We start from the raw sequence: 7,712 nt of genomic DNA, 5'->3' as shown, positions 1-7,712 counted from the left end.
GCGCGGCCCCCGCCGCGCTCGCTCCCGCCGCCCGACTGAGGCGGTGGCGGCGGCGCCCAACGGCCGCGCGCGGGGGGAGGGGGCGCGAGGCGGGGCGCGCAGCTCGCGGCGGGGGCGGGCGCGGCAAGGCAAGGCGCGCTCCCGCCTGACGGGGCGCCGGGCGCGCGCAGCCCCGAGCCGCAACGGCTGCCCCGAGCCGCCGGGCCCGGCACCGCGCCCCCCCCCCCCCCCCCACGGCGCTTCGGGCTCCGCAGCGCCCCCCTCAGGCAGGGGCAGGAGGGACCGGTCACGCCGAGCCCGCGTCCCAACCCGGCGGGACAAAAGGGGCCTCGGGCGGCCGGGCCGGGCCGTGCCCAGTCTCTCCCGCAGCCCCCTGAGGTGTTTCCAACCGTGCTGTGCCCCGTGCCACCGCCGCCGGCCCACAGCACGGCACAGGTATCCCGAGGCGGCACGGCGAAGTGTATGATGCCTGTCACGCTTCCCTCCGCTGCTGTTGGCATGTGGCACGCGACGCCAGAACCTTTGTCCTTCGTGTGACAGAGAAACGTGTGACATATCCCACACACCACCTGCCATACAACATCACATGTTTGACATACCCAGTGTGTAGCCTGGGCTGCATCATCCCTCGCTGCTATCATTCCTCTAAAATAATAACTGTTGTCAACAAATGAATATGACACATTCGAGGTATTAACCAACACCTTGTTTATCAGTTTCTGTGGCACACCTACTCAGTTTCCTCCATACCACACCACAACACACGCTACAGCTTATTATCTGTGTATTTCATGTTGACAGCCACAGACCCCAAAATACATGCCAAGCACACTTTCACACAACACACCTGATGATTCTTTCTCTTCCACATCTCCTATACTTTCATATATGGCCGAATTTAGGCTCTCAGCATAGGATTGCTTACTAAGCAGCACACATTGACAATCCCCTAACTTCTACATTACACCTGTCAATTGCCTTATTTCCTTCTCATGAGTGGTGTGACCAAAACGCTCCCTGTATGACGCTCACATATCTAACAACCCTAGTACAACCAGCTGCCTAGTCACCACAACTGTCAGCAGGATATTTCCAAGAACTTCTCAACTATGCAATGGTGTTAATTATTTTGACATGTGCCATGTGTATAGCAAACCCACACCACTGCCCCACAGGCACTGAGGGGCACGTACATGGATTTCACATATATAAACTATCATTCATACATGTGACGCAGAGTTCTATTCCGTCCATCACCACAGGATCAGAAAATTGGTGAAACTGGAAGGCACCTTTGGAGACTGTCTAGACCAGCCCCCCTACCCAGAGCAGGTTCATCTAGAGCAGGTCGCCCAGGCTCACGTCCAGTTGGGTTTAGAGCATCTCCAAGGGCGGAGGCTCCATGATCTCTCTGGGCAAGCTGTGCTAGTGTTTAACCACCATCACAGTAAAATAAATAAATAAATAAACAATCTTATGTTTAAATGGAGTATTTTGTAATTCACCTTGTGCCTACTGATTAGATTGTTCACCAGGTACCACTGACCAAAATCTGCCTCCACCTTCTTTACTCCTTTCAGTCAGGTACTTATACACACCAGTAAGATCCCCCTGAGGATTCTCTTCTCCAGGCTGAACAGTTCCAGTTCTCACAGCCTCTGCTTGTATGAGAGATTCTCCAAGTCCTTAATCATCTTCACGGCCCTTTGCTGGACTTGTCGAATATGTCCATGCCTTTCTCATACTGAGGAGCTCAGGAGTGGACAAATCGCTCCAGATGCAGTCTCACCATACACACCACACATATTCAACTTACTGCCCTGATTCTGCCTTGTATGAAATTCTCATTCATCTGCTTTCACAACATCTAGATACAACACACACAGTCTGTGCCCCAGGGAAGCGGCATATATATCGTTCAACCGTGTGTTATACTCGCAACTTCTCAAATACGGGACATTCTCACCTGGTTATGTGTGATACTCCCAAATATTCATCCTGTCAGGAACATAACAAATTCAACCTACTCCTCTGCCTTTTAACACGTGGCAGTTCCATGCTAACCATCTTACTTCTCCCACCTGACTGGCAGATGCTTACAATACTCCATGCCTCCCCAGTGTAGTTCATCTACACTTGACACATCCAGAACCATTCCAGACAAGCAATGAAACCTGCAGTTGCAGGGTAAAGATGTGGCATCCGACTCTTTAATGCAGTACCCCCCTATATTTAACTGACATGGGATAGATTTCCATAATAGTAATGTATACGCTCTATGACAGAATATCCGAAAGTTTGCTGCAATGTTTATTCGTTCATACTGCAGAATGATGTACCGTAGTATCATATATTCCTACTTTGCTATTCCTTCTGCAAAATTACAGCTGAAGGTTAAAATACACATGCAAACACCACTGAGCATTTCCAAGTCTGACCTTACCAAAGGCCACATAGGTTTGTTTCTTTGGTTCTGAAAATGTCTGGGTTCTTCTACTCGCTAAACTTCAAAGCCATTCACGCAGCTCTCCTGAAAACATTTTCCCTAATGAGTTTGCATGGAAAGGGCTACCTCACAGACGATGACAGTGGCCAAAATTCCCATTTACTCAGACATCATCTGAAGCACTGCCTGCCTGTCTGCTTAGGTCGTTTGCCAATACTTCTGGCTCCTTATTAGTCCATGGCTGCAAGCCAGATACCACTTCTGGATTCCAGGTTCCCATCTGCCTGACTCTGTACAACTGCATAGAGAAAAACACACTAGCACTTGTTTAAATGCCAATGAAAAGTAAAACTTGAGAGCAGGAGGTAATTGTATGCAACTCCCTGTGGGGTAAATAAATGCATAAAGAAATAGCCACCAAAATGCTGGACAGTATTTTTGTCAGTTTGACATTGACAAAATAATACGCTCTTTGGCAGAATTACTATACTCTAAGCCTTCTGGAATAGAGTTCACACATGCATCAAGTTCACACTTCCAAAAGCTCCGATTTCATGTTGTGAGGTGCATGGGTTTGTTTACATAGGGAATTTACTAACGGAAAACTACTGTGGTATCACTACACTACTGAAGGTATGTGTAACCTCAACACATCATTTAGCAGATATATTTATCTCAGCGTAATTCCTCTGGATTAATGTATGCTGCTTTAAAGACAGTATAAAGCAAAGAGGAAGGAGAATTTAGGATGTACATGGCTATAACTACAGTGATACGTAACAAATGTATAGCACATATTTTTCTTTTATATTTCTGTAAGTAGACAAGCTTTAAGGCAGGTGCCTCTGCGTCCCAAACATGGTTAACAGTTTTTGGAAAGAAGAGAACTGCACAGCTGGGAAATTCTGTAATGTAGATTTTGGGGACATGTGTATGTGTTTGGTTATAAGACATCTGAGTGAAAGTCATTCCGCAAGTACAGGAAAGACACGCAGCTTGGTGACAGTAACACATATGATCTACATCTCAAACTGAGATATTTCAGCTGGGTCTTATGATTATTAGTAACAATTTATTCCATCAGCTACTATTTGCCTTCTCAGCTCTCTTGCATGCAAAATGTAGCCTTGGATCACTTTTATTACTTTTTCTTGAGCTGACAGAGTTCTAGTACATTAAACTCGGGCACAAACAGACTTTGAATTTCATGGCATCAGTTAAAAGAGCAGGTTGGATAGCACCTCTCTAGAATAATTTCCCATCATCCAGCAACTTAAGTAATTTTGGAGGGAGTACTGAAATTCTTTCGCTATTTCTTAAAAGGGTGGAGCAGAAGAAAGCACCAACATACTGCTAAGGAAGTGCCCACAGCTGAAGAATTTTATGTTATTTTTAAAGTGTTGTTACTGCAGCTGAGTTGGATGTAGATATTATACTTCTCTGCAACAATACTTGCATATACCTTTTTGTCAGTGAAGGTGAGGTCTCTCCCGTCACTTATTAATCTATTCCTAGGACAAAATTCTCACTATTTGACAGTGGAAGAACATTTGCTTGTGGCCTCTGTGTCAGTGGTCCAGAAGACTACCACCTAGTTTCACCCTTCAGGAAAGAAATCTAATTGTAGTATCAGCAACGAATGGGTGCCTCTGAACACCATGCATTCCTGGTACTCTTTTGCAGTGTTTCCCATGCACTCTGAAATGGATAACGTAAGGACTAGCCCAAAGCTTTAATGTATGCTAAATCTGATTTCACGGTTGATTCCATGAAACATCTTTTGTCACTGAGATCACTAAAAATGCAAACCAGCCGTTTAGTTCTGAAGCAGAAGTCCGAAGGTCATTAATCCATTACTGACACCAGAAAGTTCCATATACTGTCTGTGTTTGGGTATATGAGATTCCGATGAGGGAAATGGTGGTGCAAATGTTGCTAAGCCTAACATTTATACCGATTTTCTTCAGCCTCTGTGATGTGTCTGCAATAGCTATGTATTTGCTCAACTAAGTCTCATAGTGTTTCTGTTTCCCACTTGGATGCCTCAATAATAAAAATATACGGCAAGGTAAATAAATGTCTTTGTTCACACATGAATGCTTGGCTTCACACATGAACACAGATGTTCCTGTGGAGGGAAAAAAAATCTGGATTATGTTTCAGTGAGAAAATGGCCACATTGTGCTTGTTTCACACAATGTTAAATGAGGACTACGAAAACTTGTGCAGAATTACCTTGAATTTTGTGTGACCTCGGTTTCTCTTTGGTTCTGTTATACTAATTTTTGTACTGAACACACTACTAGGTGTCAGGAAACTGACCCAGTTAACAGGGTTCGCAGCAAGCTCTGGGTTTCACCCATCTCACCCCAAAACCCTTTCAACTCCGCACCACACGTCCCCAGTTTCAACCAGCAGCACCAGGCTCCTCTCTGGAGGCCGTAACCACCCGGTTACCACTCACCGCACGGAACACCCGCCTCTTTACTCCGTGACACACGTAACCCGCCCAGCGCGAAGTGCCCCACCACGCCTCAGCCCTGCCGCACGGCCGGCGGGGCACCGCAAAATGGCGGCCGCCAGCCGCAGCCCCGCGCCCTCGAGCCCGCACGTGCGCCGCCTGCCCCAGCCCGCCCCGCCGCCGGGCGGGGGGCGCATGCGCAGAGGGGCGGGCGGCGCGCTCACCCTGCCCGCAGCAGCCGGCTGGAACCGGCGGCCGTGCCCGCCCCCCCCCTCCTCCCGCCGCCATCTCGCGGCCGCCCGGGGCACGGCGCGGGGGGCGCTGAGGCGGGTGGCGGCGCCCGTCAGGACCGGGGTCGGGGAGGGGAGGGGAGCCGTAGCGTGGCTTTTCCAGCCAGACAGCGGCCGTTGGGGGGCTTAGGGGAGGGGAGCGCGTATCTCATTGAATAGGCAACTGCGGGGAAGGTCAGAGGCTTCTGCTGCCCTTCCTCTGGGCACAGTTCGGGAGCGGGAAGACACAAAGAAGCTCAGGCAGGCAGAGTTAGGAGCAGAAACAAAGGGGTAGATGAATAGCAGCTGGTAGGCTTCAAGCCCTGGTGCATAACCAGCAGCTCCCAGTTCCAGAAGAGAGGAGTGTCTCTGTGTGCTGTGTTGCAGCTACACAGCGCATATACACGGAGCAGTGCTGAGGAGCTGGACAAAGGGGAAAAAGTGGCCTCCGAGGGAAATGATAGTTTGGAAAGAAAATGCTTCCTTCTCTCTGCCTCTCCTATCCATCTGCCAGCTCCTTTTCCCCAGCTGTTTCTCAATTTTTCCTTTACCAGCCTGAAAAAGTTCCTCTCCCTTTTCTGTCTCCTTTTGTTTGCTTCCAGTTCCTTTCCCTCTGTTTCACTGCTGCTCTACCCTTTTCTGTCTGTTTCCCCATTGTCTTTTGATGAATGCTGTTGCAGCGATGACTTAGGATTTCAGTGCCTGTTGGGAAGGATGTGATGCAACCACAGGGTGGCTGCACCTTGCAGGCACTTTGCTGCATTAAGATTGATAAACATCTGCCCTGCAAGCTAAAGACCTTGCAGTTTCTCCCAGTTTTTGTGTGTGTGTGTGCGCGCTTTCCTTCTGTGACCAGCAATTCCGCACCCAGAACCGACGAGACGGCTCCAGGGAGCCTGTTTTTCAGACTTCCCCCTCTCGCGTAGACCACTTTCTCCATCTAACCCGGTGCCCCTTCCCCCTGGCTCCTCCTGCAGCCGTCCCAGGTGCTGAGGAGAGGGCAGGGCGGCGGAGGGCCCTGCGGGGAGGCCAGAACTAGGTCAGCGGCGCTGGAAGCTGCAGCTGGTGCAGCGCCATGCCGGGGGGAGAGCGGCGGGCAGACAGCACAAGCCGGGGCGGGGGAGCGGGAGAGGGTTGGTGTCGAGGAGGGGGTCTCTGAGAAGTTGGGGGGGGGGGGGGACACAGCCCTCTGCTGGCTTCCCAGGCTGCCCTGACACGGAACCAGGGGGGAGCTGGGGGGTGTGCAAAAGGAGGGAGGGTTGGGAGGGGATCGAGGGAAAGATGCCGAGAGGGGAAGGCAGGCTGGGGGGAGCAGAGAGAAGGAGAAAAATCTGGCCAATGAGTAAGGAACAGATGGAGAAGCGTAGAGAAAAAATGAAGGAGGAAGAAGAGAAGCACGAGAGGCAACAACAACTGGTGTTTCAGCGCTGGTAGCTGGTGCTGCGGGGAGGAGGTCGGCTGTTTCTCGCAGTGCCCCAGAAGAAGGGCACACCCTCCTTGCCAAAATCCACAAAGCAGCAAAGCTTCTGCAGCCAGGGGCTGCCGACGCGCATGCCATCACCAGCAGCTTCAGAGGTACTGATGTGCCTCGCTGCTGTCCAAAGGTCACCCTTGTTGTCACCCTTGTTGTCACCCTTCAGAGCACACTGAAAATGGGCCTCAGTAAGGTTTGCCATGCTCCTTGCCCAACCTTCTAAATGTTTCTCAGTCCCCAACGCTGACTCCCTTGCTACAGCTCCAACGAGCTGTAAGAGTTGCGTTCTTTTATCCTTGCTGTACGACCAACGCCTCACTTTCTCTCTGACTTTCTCCCCCTCCTCCCTTTTCCCACTGCTTTTCCGTTTTCTGCCCGTCTCCCCCGCCGCCCTGCCACAGCCTTGCCCCTGCTGCCTTTTGCCATCTTTGGCGAAAGCTTTCGGGGCCGCTCAGCCCGATGCAGAATGGTGCAGCCTGCAGAAGCGCACGCCCTCCCAGGCGTGCCCCCCTTCCCCATCCTCGGCTCCCCCTCCCCTCCTTCGATCAGTCCCCAACTACATCCTTCCTGTCCTGACGCTGGCAGCGTGTCTCCTCCCTTCCCCATCCCTCCCCCTGCTCGCCCCTGCAGTGCTCCCAGCCCTCGCTGCAGTGCAATCCATCACTCGCAGCCCAGGGCTCCGTGCGGGGCTGGGGGTGGGCAGGGAGAGCAGCCCTCTTCTTTGCTGAGTAAGAGGAGCCCTCGGAATACGTACAGACTCTTCTGGAACCGAAGCCTCCTGTCTGCTTCTAGCTATTTTATTTATTCATTTAGCCTCTTTGTTTTCAAAGAAAAAAAAAAAAAAAGGAAAAAAAAAAAAAAGCGTTTCTGCCAACATTCCAGTGAAGGTGACTGAAAGGAAACCAGGGAGACAGAGAGAAAGCCAGAGTCAAGACAGCTTACCCAGAAAGAGAAACTGGGAGAAAGAGAGCACGGGGGAAAGAACAGAAAGAGGGGGGAAAAAAAGGACAGAGACAGAAGAGGAGAGAAACACAGGAAGAAATACGGAGATTAAAAGGGGGA

The sequence above is a fragment of the Anser anser genome (assembly GCF_964211835.1).
Source record: "Anser anser genome assembly, chromosome: 1".
Lineage (NCBI taxonomy): Eukaryota > Metazoa > Chordata > Aves > Anseriformes > Anatidae > Anser > Anser anser.
Note: the sequence above shows the minus strand (reverse complement) of the source record.